The sequence below is a fragment of the Tursiops truncatus genome, chromosome 3 (genome assembly GCF_011762595.2).
Source record: "Tursiops truncatus isolate mTurTru1 chromosome 3, mTurTru1.mat.Y, whole genome shotgun sequence".
Lineage (NCBI taxonomy): Eukaryota > Metazoa > Chordata > Mammalia > Artiodactyla > Delphinidae > Tursiops > Tursiops truncatus.
The window spans coordinates 150,049,821-150,062,266 of NC_047036.1; the positions used below are offsets into that span (position 1 = coordinate 150,049,821).

A 12,446-nucleotide genomic window follows, 5' to 3' on the forward strand; every position below is an offset into this window, starting at 1 on the left:
CTCCCGGGGCAGGCCTTCCAGCTATGGGCAGAAGCCAGCGCTGGGCCACAGAGGGAAGTCCCCTTCCACTCGGCCGGTTACTGCACAGCTGGAAGCTGGCTCCCAGGCCAGGCAGTGGGGGGAGTGCGGGGAGTGGGCGGGAGGGAGGGGGGAAAAAGCCAGAGAAATAGGGGGCAGCCTGACAGAAAGAAAGGCAGAGGGAAAGTGTCAGAGCCAGAGAGAGAAGGAAAAAAGGTCCAGGAGAAAGGAAAAGAGAGGATGTGGGAGAGCGTGCGGGGAGGAAGAAAAGCCAAGGAAGAGAGAATGTGAGTGTGTGTGCGCCGCGCGCACGGAGTGGGAGAAAGAGAGGAGAGAGGAGGAGAGAAAGAGACTTGGAGAGGGAAGGAAGGGAAGGAGCGGTTGGAAGCCAGGAGGAGCGAGCTGGAGGCGGAGACGAGGAAGTGGGGGCGAGGCGCAGGGCGCGGGCGGAGCGCACCGCCAGCTCCATCCCTGGCCGGAGCGCAGCCGGCGCGGGCGCTGGACGGAGGCGAGCCGGAGCGGAGCCACTTCAGCGGCAGCAGCTCCAGGTAGCGCCGCCGCCGCCTCCCCGCGGGGCCTGAGCTCGGGGTGGGGTCCCCTGGCGGGCGCTGGTGAGGAAGGGGGGCCGCCTCGGGCGGCTGCCCGGTTCCCCGCCGCCGTCTTGACTCTGACCCCGCGTTCGAACCCCGGCCCCTCCGCGCGCGCTGACTGTGCCTGACCTTGGGAAAGTCGCTCCGCTGGCGAGCCTCAGTTACCTTCTGTGACTCGCGGGGCCGGGGGCGGGGGGTGGCGCCCTGGGACGCCTTGCGAGCGCGGGATGCAACCCTGGTCGGCCTGCGGCAGTGACTCTGGGCGCGGGGTCGGGTGGATGTGCGCTCAAACCCCCTTGGGGGTGGATTTGGAAAATCCACTTTCGCCGAAATAGCCCCTGTTTTGTTCCCGGGTCTGGGCGCTGGCGTGTTCTCAGGGCCATGTGTCTGTGGGCACAGGGCACGACTTTCTGCTTAAGGAAAGCAGGTAGGGCGCAGGGGGTGGGCGGGGAGGAGACCCCTAGCTCCTCAGGCAGCCTTCGTCCTCCTGGATGCCCGATGCCCGGGGGGCTGGAGCTTCCAGGATGAGCCAGGCAAGTGGCCTCGGCTTAGCGGCTTGGAAATCCAATTGTGCCTCTTAAGTAGTACAGCTGACCTTGAGCGTGGGAGCCTCAGTTTCCTCCCCCATGAAAAGGACCATGTTAATGCCGCCTTTGGTTGTGAGGGTAAGGAGGTGGGGCGGGGGGAAAGTACCTGCGGGTTGTGGTATTCCCCAGTGGCACCTGTCATATCCTAACTCGCGTGGCCAGAGTCCTGGCGATGGTTGCCTCCTGGGAACTCACTTGTACGTGCCAGGTCCTCTCTGGTCTCCTTTGCCAGAGATGGTTAGTGGTCCAGCTGGGCATGAAGCCGGGCCCAGAGAATGGGGGGTGGTGGTGTCAGGGGCCCCACTCCCCAACTCAGACGTACATCTTGGTGGTTCTTTTAGACATGAGATCTTTGAGATGACAGCTTATGTCCAGTAAAGCCTCCTGGCTGAATCTCACCAAGCCTCAGTTTCTTTATTTGTGATAGAAAGTTAGGAATTCCTCTCTATTCATGAGTTTCCTGTTGCTGGAGGTTATGAAAGGCAATTAGTAAATTAGATTTATTGACATCTCTAGCTTGAGATATGAGGAGATTGAATAGAATGAGAAAAGAACACTTCTCTTGCACCTGCCCCGTGAAGATCTGGTACTCAAAGCATTATGTATACAGTATTGGCTGTAGTCATCATGATAATCATGGAAGCCGGCGCCATTCAACCCCAATTTACAGATAAGAAAATCAAGGCTCACAGGGTCTGTGATTTCCACAGGGTCACACTGGTGGGATGTGCCTGCCCTGGGATTGGCCCCAGTTCTGCCTGACTGTAGAGGGCTTCTCATAGGACCAAACCACCCCCAAAATATGACTGTGAATGGTGTTCCTGGCACCTGGTTAGTTGGTTTCTTGTTAAACATGTAATAGGAAGAGCTGCTACATAATCACTGGAGAAAGTGGGTCTGAAGGCTGCCAGTGGGGTGGGGGGTGCCTTTGTCAGGTGATTTCTCTCGGGGTCTGGAAGCAAGGAAGGTCACGACTCAACACCACATAGGAAGCAGACACCAGGCTGACTCACTCCAGCCCACCAACTTCTCTTCCTTCCTCTACCACCTTGTCCCAGTTCACCTCACCTCAATTAACCTTAGCCTAGACTTCTCTGGGCTGCAAGAACAATTTCTGCATCCTCCCCTGATGACTAATGCAACTGACCCTACCAGCTGATGTGTCCAATGAGAAAAGAAGGCCAGCTGATGTCCGTCTCCACTAAGGCCCCCAGAGAAAGGGAAACAGGATTAAGTCCCAATCCCAAGGATTTAGCTCAGCTTAGGGAGAAAGTCTCTGGTGATGGGAAAATGGACTCCTTGCTATGGGAAAATGGGTGTCCCAGCAGGCTGGAGAGGTTCCTTTGCCAAAAATGTTTTAAGAGAAGAGGAGGACATCCAAACAAAAGGATGGAAATATGGACAAAGGCTCTTTCAATTGGAAAGATATTCATCAACAACCAGAGAGCACCTAAATGTCTGATAGTAGGAGATAAATTAAATAAACTATGGGACAGCCATGTGGCTACTAAAAATGGACAGTTCTTTTTTTTAATGATAAATTTTATGTTACGTCTATTTTACTACAATATTAAAATAAAAAACAAACTTGAATGGTCACCCATCTCAGGCTAAAAGCCTAAATTCTTTTTTTTTTTAAATTATAGTTGATTTACAATGTTGTGTTAATTTCTGCCATACGGCAAAGTGATTCAGTTATACATATACATATATATGCATTGTTTTGTTAATATTCTTTTCCATTATGGTTTATCACAGGCTATTGAATATAGTTCTCTGTGCTATACAATAGGACCTTGTTGCTTTTCCGTTCTATATATAACAGCTTACATCCACTAACCCCAACCTCCCACTCCATCCCTCCCCCAACCCTCTCCCCCTTGGCCACCACCAGTCTCTTCTCTAAGAAAGAATGGACAGTTCTTAGTGGATGGGGACACGCTTATGCTTATGCATATGCGTATACATGGCATAGTCACAAGTTGGTGACAAGCACATAAAAAAGACTGGAAGGAGATAAGCCAAATGGTGTTAACAGTGTTTGCCAGGGGGAGATTTATGCTTTCTTTATAATTTTTGAACTTTCCAGATTTTATGCAATGAACATATACTATAATAATTAGCAGACATAGAACTGTCTGGCTTCTAATGACAATATACCCCACCCTCTCCCACCTCCTCCTGGCCAACACCCAGGACAGGGCTGGCGCATGGTTGCTTGATAAGGACACCTCTGTGTTGAGGTCTGGCGGGCACCTTAGGAGGAAGAAGGAATACTAAAATTTTAATACCACTAATATCTGGCATTGGTTATGTTCTTACTGTGTGCTCGTGATAACCCTATGAGGCAGGTACTCTCAATAGCCCATTTTACAGAGAAGAAACCAAGATTCAGATACCTTCAGCCACTTGCCTAGTGTCACACAGGATTCAAGCCCAGGCCATCTAAATTCAGAGTCTGCATTCCTAGCCAGAGTCAGGAAGTGTCAACAGACTCCATTGGCTGACATTTTAGTACCTATTACAGAAACCCTGGGGGACGCAATGCATCTCTGCACTTTATAGGTAAAGAAATGGCTCAGGGAATTCCCTGGTGGTCCGGTGGTTAAGACTCGGCACTTTCACTGTGGGCCCCGGGTTCGATCCCTGGTCATGGAACTAAAATAATAAATAAATAAAGATGGCAGCATCAACAACAATGTTCATAACAGCACTATTTACAATAGCCAAGACATGGAAGCAACCTAAATGTCCATCAACAGATGAATGGATAAAGAAGGTGTGGCACATACCTACAGTGGAATACCTACTCAGCCATGAAAAAAAAAAAATATATATATATATATATTTATATATCTCTCCTAATGGTTCTGTTTCTCTTCTCTGAAGAACTCTGACTTATACTTAGCATGTCAGAAATGGAACTCCTGTCCTTCCCCGAAGTCTGACCTACCTGCCCTCTTATTCATCTCAATTCATTGGCAACTCCATCCTTTTGGTTGCCCAGACTGAAAATCCCAGAGCCGTCCTTTTCTTTTGTATTTATTTAAAAAAATTTTAATCAATTTTTTAAGTTGTTGCAGTGTTGTGTTGGTTTCGGGTGTGCAGCAAAGTGATTCAGATACCTATATGTACATGTGTTCTTTTTCAGATTCTTTTCCATTGTGGGTTGTTACGGGATATTGAGTATGGTTCCTGGAGCCATCCTTAAAAGTTCTCTTTTTCTCATATATCACATGCAATGCATCATCAAATACCATTGGCTTTATCTTAAAAATATGTCCAAACTTACAGACTGGGAGAAAATATTTGCAAATGATGCAGCTGACAAGGACTTAATTTCCAAAATATACAAACAGCTCATACAACTCAATAACAAAAAAACAACCTGGACTTCCCTGGTGGCTCAGTGGTTAAGAATCTGCCTGCCAATGCAGGGGACGTGGGTTTTATCTGGTCTGGGAACATCCCACATGCCATGGAGCAACTAAGCCCGTGCACCACAACTACTGAGCCTGCGCTCTAGAGCTCGTGAGCCACAACTACTGAGCCCGCGTGCCACAACTACTGAAGCCCGCGCACCTAGGGCCCATGCTCCACAACAAGAGAAACCACCACAATGAGAAGCCCATACACTGCAATGAAGAGTAGCCCCTGCTCGCCACAACTAGAGAAAGCCCACATGCAGCAACGAAGACCCAACGCAGCCAAAAATAAATAATAAATTTATTAAAAAAAAATCCAGTCAAAAAATGGGCAGAAGACCTAAATAGACATTTCTACAAAGAAGACATACAGATGGCCAATAGGCATATGAAAAGTTGCTCAACATCACTAATTGCTAGAGAAATGCAAGTCAAAACTACAATGAGGTACCACCTCACACCAGTCAGAATGGCCATCATTAAAAAGTCCACAAATAACAAAGGCTGGAGAGGGTGTGGAGAAAAGGGAGCCCTCCTACACTGTTGGTGGGAATGTAAATTGATACAGCCACTATGGAGAACAGTATGGAGGTTCCTCAAAAAACTAAAAATAGAGTTGCCATATGATCCTGCAATCCCATTTCTGGGCATATATCTGGAGAAAACTATAATTCGAAAAGATACATTCACCCCAATGTTCATTGCACTATTTATAATTAGCCAACCTAAATGTCCATCGACAGATGAATGGATAAAGAAGATGTGGTACATATATACAATGGAATACTACTCAGCCATAAAAAAGAACAAAATAATGCCATTTGCAGCAACATGGATGCAACTAGAGATTATCATACTAAGTGAAGAAAGGCAGACAGAGAAAGACAAATACCACACGATATCACTTACATGTGGAATCTAAAATATGTCACCAATGAATGTACCTACGAAAAAGAAACAGACTCACAGACATAGGGAACAGACTTGTGGTTGCTGGGGGCGTGGGGAGAGGATGGAGTGAGAGTTCGGGGCTAGCAGATGCAAACTATTGTATATAGAATGGCTAAACAACAAGGTCCTACTGTATAGCACAGGGAACTACATTCAATATCTTGTGATAAACCATAATGGAAAAGAATATGAAAAAGAATGTATGTGTATGTATAACCGAATCACTTTGCTGTACAGTAGAAATTAACACAACATTGTAAATCGACTATACTTCAATTAGAAAACATTTTTGAAATGTCAAAAAAAAAACAAAAAGATCCTACAAGCCGCATGGCATGGCCAAAAAAAAGAAAAAAATAATTAAATTATTTTTTTTTGTTTGTTTTAAAGAAAAGAAATGGCACAGCAGTGACCTCCAAAGTGCCAGGCTTTGTGCTGGATGCTGGGAACCCAAAGGTACATGAGGTGCCCTCCCTACACGGGTGTGGGGAAGAGTGGTGTGTAAACAGTGTCCTCAGGGCTTTCATGCAGGTGGGGTTGTTTAGGAAACTGTGGGACCTCAGAGGACAAAGGGTGAAGGCTCCCCAGACAAGATGATATCTGAAATGCTTCTGAAAGGATAAGCAGGAATCCACCAGGTGAGTAAGAGAGGTTAGAACAGTGATTTTCAACGGGGCACAGTTTGGTCCCCAGGGACATTTGTCAATGTCTGGAGCTATTTTTGATTGTTACAACTGGGGTGGAGGGCTGTGCTGTCATCTAGTGTGTAGAGGGCAGGTGTGCTGCTAAACATCCCACAACGCCGCCGTGACAGAGAATTAACCTGTCCAAAATGTCAACCACGCTGAGTGGAGAAACCCTGGCTCAGAAGAGAAGGGCCTTCCTGAACCATGGATAGTTACTAAGTGCCTCCTTTGAGCCTGTGATTGCATTACTGGCTGTCTGGCCTCCCTGCTGCCCCTCTCTCCCCACCACCAACCAGAGCGGTCTCTTATTTTAAAACATAAAAGCTGTAGAGAGATATAAATCGCACGCCAGAAAATTCACCCCCTTAGATTATACAAGTCAGTTGCTTTGGGTATATTCACAGAACTGTACAACCATTACTGCTCTCTAATTCCAGAACGTTTTCATCACCCCAAAAAGAAACTTTGTAAACATTGGCCGTCACTCCCTAGCCACCCCTGCTCCCACCCAACCACTGATCTACTTTCTCTCTTTGTAGAGGTGCCTGTTCTGGACATTTCATACCCATGGAATCATACGGTATGTGGCCTTCTGTGTCTGGCTTATTTCGCTTAGCATGATGTCCTCAAGGTCCATCTATGTTGTAGCGTGTGTCAGTACTTCATTGTGTTTTTATGGCCCAAATGATATTCCATTGTATAGATACACCGCATTTTATTTATCCATTCATCAGTTGGTGGCTGTTTGGGTTGTTTGCACTTTTTTGGCTACTGTGAATAATGTCGCTCTGAACATTTGTGTACAGGTTTTTGTCAGGACATACATTTTCATTTCTTTGGGGTATATACCTACAAGGAGAATTATTAAGTCATATGATAACGCTATGTTTAATCCTTTGAGGAACTGTCAGAGTGTTTTCCAAAGCAGGGTTCCCATTTTACATTCCCACCAGCAGTGTCTGAGGTTTCCAGTTTCTCCACACCCTCACCGATGCTTACGACCTGATGTTTGGATTCTAGCCATCCTAGTGGGTGTGAAGCGATATCATTGTGGTTTTGATTTGCATTCCCCCGATGGATTATGAATTTGAACATCTTTTCGGGCGCTTATTGGCCATTTGTGTATCTTGTTTGCAGCACTGTCTCTTCAGATCAGAATCATCTTTTGAAAGTTGGTTGCGTCCTTCCCTTACTTAGTCTGAAATGCAAACCCCATTAAGGTGTACAGGCTCTACAGGACTGGGCCTTTTCCCCACCTTCTACTGCATCTCCCCTCACTCACTCTGCTCTGGCCACACTGGCCTCGAAGCAGCAAGCTGGTCCCCATGCAAGACCTTTGCACGGTTGGTCGAAGGGTTGGTTGTTTCCTCTGCCCAGGTCATCATTTGCATAGCAGCTCTGGGGTCAGCCTCAGAAAGGGCTTCACTGTTCTTTCAAGGGGCTCCCTCCACCCCTAGGCCTTTTCTAGCACATCTCAAGGTTTCTTTTGATCGTTCTTTTTACTATCTGGTAAGATCCAGAGGAACTGGCCTCCCGTGTGACCCTGGGCAAGAGTATGCCCCTCTCTGGGTCCCAGATGCCCCCTCTGAAAACCAGAGGGGGCCGTATTGGCTGATCTCGTAGGGCCTTCTCAGCTCTGCCCTTCTTTGACGCTGGCTTCCCTGTGGCAGTGCTGCAGGAGGGCGCAGGCTTGGTGCCGTGGCAGTGAGAGAGAGCTGTCTGGAGCCAAGTTGGTCACGGATCGGAATGGAGCAGGTGGCGTGACAGATTATCGCCAGCCCCGTGGGGACAGTCTCTAGGAGCATGTGGCAGCCTGGACCTGGTGCCCAGCCTCCAGGAACAGCAGGAAGAATTGTCAACAGCTCCAACAAGGTCTCCAGCTTGGCCACTTTCAGCTCTGGAGTCACCCACTTTTCCCGTGAGAATAATCTTCTAACTTCCAAACCCTCTCTGAGCACTAGAGCCATTCGGTCCCGGGGGCCTGCTTGTGCCTAGTCCTGGGCAGTGTGATACAGAGATGGATGAATGGGACACCTGCCAAAAGATTCCGGTGTAGTGGGGAAGGCAGACGTGTAACCCACAGTGGGACAGATGCAGCCCGGAAGCCATGAGCAAACCTCAGGGACTCCATTACCCACTGCCCTGGGGGGAATCAGGGGAGGATTCGCAGAGCTGGATGTTCGGGTGGAATGGAGCGCGGCAGGTAGACAGAGGGTGTCCGGGTACTAAAGGTGGAGAAAGAGGTGTGCGGAGACACAGCTGCGAACCCTCCAGGTGCGCTCAGGGCATTCAGAACAATTAGGTTTCGCCTGAGGCGCCAGGGACCGTGGAAGGAGGTAATGGAGGATTCGATTTGCCAGGGCCCTGATCATGAAAAGCCTGCAATGCCGAGCTGAAGAGTTTGGACTTTGCCCTGTAGGCTGCAGGAGTCACGCAGAGATTTTAGGCTGAGGATAGAGGCGATCAGGTTGCACTTTTGAAAATGCCCTTTCTTCAGACAGCAAGGAGGCAGGTGGGGCTGAGGAGAGAGCTGGAGGCCAGGCACCTAATCGGGATGGCCTTGCTCTTGTCCAGGTGAGCAGGGGTAAAGACTGAAATGCTGCAGCTGGAGAGAAGACAGCAGATCCAAAAGCTGTTTGGGAGGTAAAAGCATGGGAAGGAGATGGGAGAGTCTAAATAATGCACGACACGGGAAGAGCTGATGCCAGCCTCCCAGGGTCCCAGCTATGAGGAAGGAGGCGCGGGCGCTGCAGGAGCTGGTGCCTGAGTGTGGCATTTTCCGGGTGGCTGAGAGACAGGATAGAGGCCTCGGGAGAGGGTGATCCAGACCCAGGGGTCAGGATGTACAAAGGCACGGAGGTGTGAGAATGTCGAGAGTTAAGGAAAGGGTGAGGCTTTCTGGTTGACTGGAGCACAGAGGGTGTGATAGGAGGGGAGGGGAAACTGAGGCGGGGGAGGGCAGAAGGGGCAGAGACTCTGGCATCGGGAGGCTGTTAGATGCCGGAGCAGAAGTCCCGGCTACAGCACTATTAAACCATCACTTCCAGACGCAGAGCGCTCACTACCCCTGAGAGAGCCCATTGCTAGGGTTAGTCACCCCTCTCCTGGACTCCTTAGCAGACTTCCAGGGCAGAGATGGGTAAATGTCAGCCTGATCTTCAACCAGGAAGAAGGCAGACGCCGCCCCCCGAACAACTGACCAATGAATTTGGTCTAGGGCAGAATTCTCAAAGGCATAATGAAAGGTGGGAGGGTGGTTAGAGAAGCAAGGAAATCCTGGGGTCTGACCTTGCTCTGCGAGAATGCCGAGAGCGTGCCAAGATCATAGGCGGTAGCTGGTGGAGGACATGCGCAGGGAACTCTAAGATATTTTTTTTTTTTAAAAAGAGCCAACATTTAAAAATGAGGTTTCATTGAAAAGTTTGGATATTTTATTTTAAAGCCAGAAGAATTCACGTAAAAGCCGATTTCCAGCTTCTCTTGCAGAATGTGGTGACGGGGGGGCGCTGGGCCCATAATGATCACAGTGTCCACCCCTCTGGCCCAGGCATGCATCCTCTCTCTGGGTCACCAGGCCCGCACCCACACAGTCCCACAGAGGGTGCAGACAGTTCACACACAGCCCGCCTGGGTCAGGAGGCCTTTGGATCTGGGAGGCAGAAGCCGCCTCCTAACTTTCTCTTCCTTAGTGCCTTTCCCTTGCCCTGCATTCCCTCAACGGGGCCTAGGAGCATCCTTCTCAGGGGAGGCTCCATGGTAAAAATAGGGCTGGGTGGGGGTGGGGGGCAGCAGAGAGAGGGTTCTAGGACCTTATTTGACTTTTTGGAAGCCCTGCAATCCATCGCGCCTGTCAGTCACAGCACACGCCCGTGAGCTCAGTCAAGTCCACAGTAAGACCCCAGCTGACTTCATTTGCCCCTGATTCATTCCCAGCACAGATTCCTTTGTTTAAGCAGCACCCTGTCCCCATTTGGGGAAATACTGCCTTTTTCGAAAGGTTTATTAGATAGTTAGGCCTTTTTCTTTTCACTTCATGATTAAATAAAACACTGATACGGTTCAGAAGTGCAACATACAAAGGCGCGTGGTGTACAATATACAAAGGCCCCCTCCACCCTGGCCCTGTCTGCCCTGCCCAAAGGAGGGGGTCAATTTTGCTATTTTGTTGTGATGTAGCTTTTCAGATTTTCTTTATCCGAAAACATATACACTTCATATATAAACACATGTCTATGTACATATGTATTCTCACCTTCGACATAAGGGGAGCACACAATTTTGCATCTTCGTGTTGATTTTTTTTTTTTTTTTTTTTTTTTGCGGTACACGGGCCTCTCACTGTTGTGGCCTCTCCCGTTGCGGAGCACAGGCTCCGGACGCGCAGGCCCAGCGGCCATGGCTCACGGGCCCAGCTGCTCCGCGGCATGTGGGATCTTCCCGGACCGGGGCACGAACCCGTGTCCCCTGCATCGGCAGGTGGACTCTCAACCACTGCGCCACCAGGGAAGCCCTACACATAAATTTTATTTGTTGTGTTTCTCCCCTGCAGGTTAACAGGGTAGGCGTAGTTACAGTCACCCTCTATATACAATCTGAATCCTGCTGTTTTATTACTTAAATATAAGCATTTTCCCTTATTTCATAGTTTCCAAAATGTGTTAGCAACAGCTCTAGTAATTCCATTACGGCATCATTTACTCAACTGTTCTTCTAGTTTTGACCGTGTAAAAGTCATTTGCAGTATTCACCTATCGTAAATAATAGCGAAACCTACAGTTTTGTATGTCTTTGGAGTTGTGTTGCGTGAGCACCTTCAGAAAGCCTGGCATCTGGAGCAGAAGCTGAGTAGCCATGAGTTGGTCCCCCAGGGCTGGTCGCTGGGGGGCTGGGAAAGCATAGCTGAGGGAGGGGATGTGGGTGAGGTCCTGGAAGGGGAAGGCACAAGGAGGCCAGTGGGCAGCTGCAGGAAGGCGGGTTCTGGGCCCAACATTGTGCTGAGTGCTGGTACATCCATAGAGTGTTCACACCCACCGAGGGCTTGGGAAGCGCTGGGGCTTCACACACATTTGCCCAGTTACTCCTCACAACAGTCAGATAATGTGAGGATTATTGTTATTTCCATTCTGCCAGGTGAGGAACCTGAGGTGGGAAGAATGCAAGCCGCTGTTCCCTACGGCTGCAGAGAGAAGCAATGCGGCCAGAATGGGACCCGGGTAGCTGGTTCTAGGAGCACCTTGCTCTTAACCCCCACAAGCCTCTCGACACCCTTGTGTAGTTGGGATTATTATCCCCACTTCTCAGGAAGAAAAACTGAGGCTCAAGGCAGAGCCACCCAGCGAACAGTGCCTCCCTGGCAAGTAGCAGAGCTGGGATTTGAAACCGCAGCAGCTGCTGGAAAAGACCTGGTTTTCATCAGGGTCCTGGAGGCTGAGATGGGGGTGGGGTGAGGGGTGCACTGGGAGGAGAAGCCTTCTGCCCCAAACTCAGACTCCGGGAGCCGCCCCTGTGCTCAGACTCTTCCAGATGAAGATGTGTTTACTCGGGTGCCTTCTCTCACAGGAGAGGAGGACAAGAAGACCAGAGAATGGCCATGGGGAGGGGAGGGACATTTACCGAGGAGCCATTGCGCCTCTAGCGCCATCCCCTTACCTTCACATTTCATCTTCCCAGCATCACATGCTGTGGTTTTATGCCCATTTACAGGTGGGAAAACTGAGCCTCCGACTGGCTCCGGGTTCCTTTCCACTACACGGTGTTATCTTCCTGGCATGAGCAAAATACTCCCTTAAATGTGGGGCAGGCAGTCCTGGGGGTCCTGAAGTGGACTTGGGTGGTCAGTGGCACAGATAACAACAGCCATCCAATCATACAGTGAACTGGATTTTGCTTTTCCGTTCTCCTTCAGGCTTTCCTGTTTGTGTCAAAGAAAGTTATCAGTTAGGTGCTAATCTGTCTTTAATACCTTATAGCACAGCCTTTCTAATTAGGAGAGGGTTAGGCGGGCTTTTCAGGCAGCAGTAGCTACACGGAATTTAACAGCATCGTCTGTGTTTCCACTGCCTTTATTTTCAGGGTAATCTATTTGAGGGAAAGTGATTCTGGTGGTTACTGTAATGATAAAACAATTCCGTTTGCAATTAATTCCATCACTTTAAAGAAAAATGTTAAGTACAAAATAGAACTGTGGGT

General features: G+C 49.1%; 1 protein-coding gene across 2 annotated transcripts in view; it reads left to right on the top strand.

The window, feature by feature from the left end:
• The first annotated feature begins 221 nt into the window (after positions 1-221).
• HRH2 (histamine receptor H2) overlaps positions 222-12,446 on the top strand; it is a 48,120-nt gene continuing 35,895 nt past the window's right edge. For both annotated transcript variants that reach the window (XM_033853579.2, XM_073802807.1), the window contains exon 1: positions 222-566. The gene's annotated coding sequence lies outside the window, so the exon portion shown is untranslated. The remainder of the gene's footprint in view (positions 567-12,446) is intronic.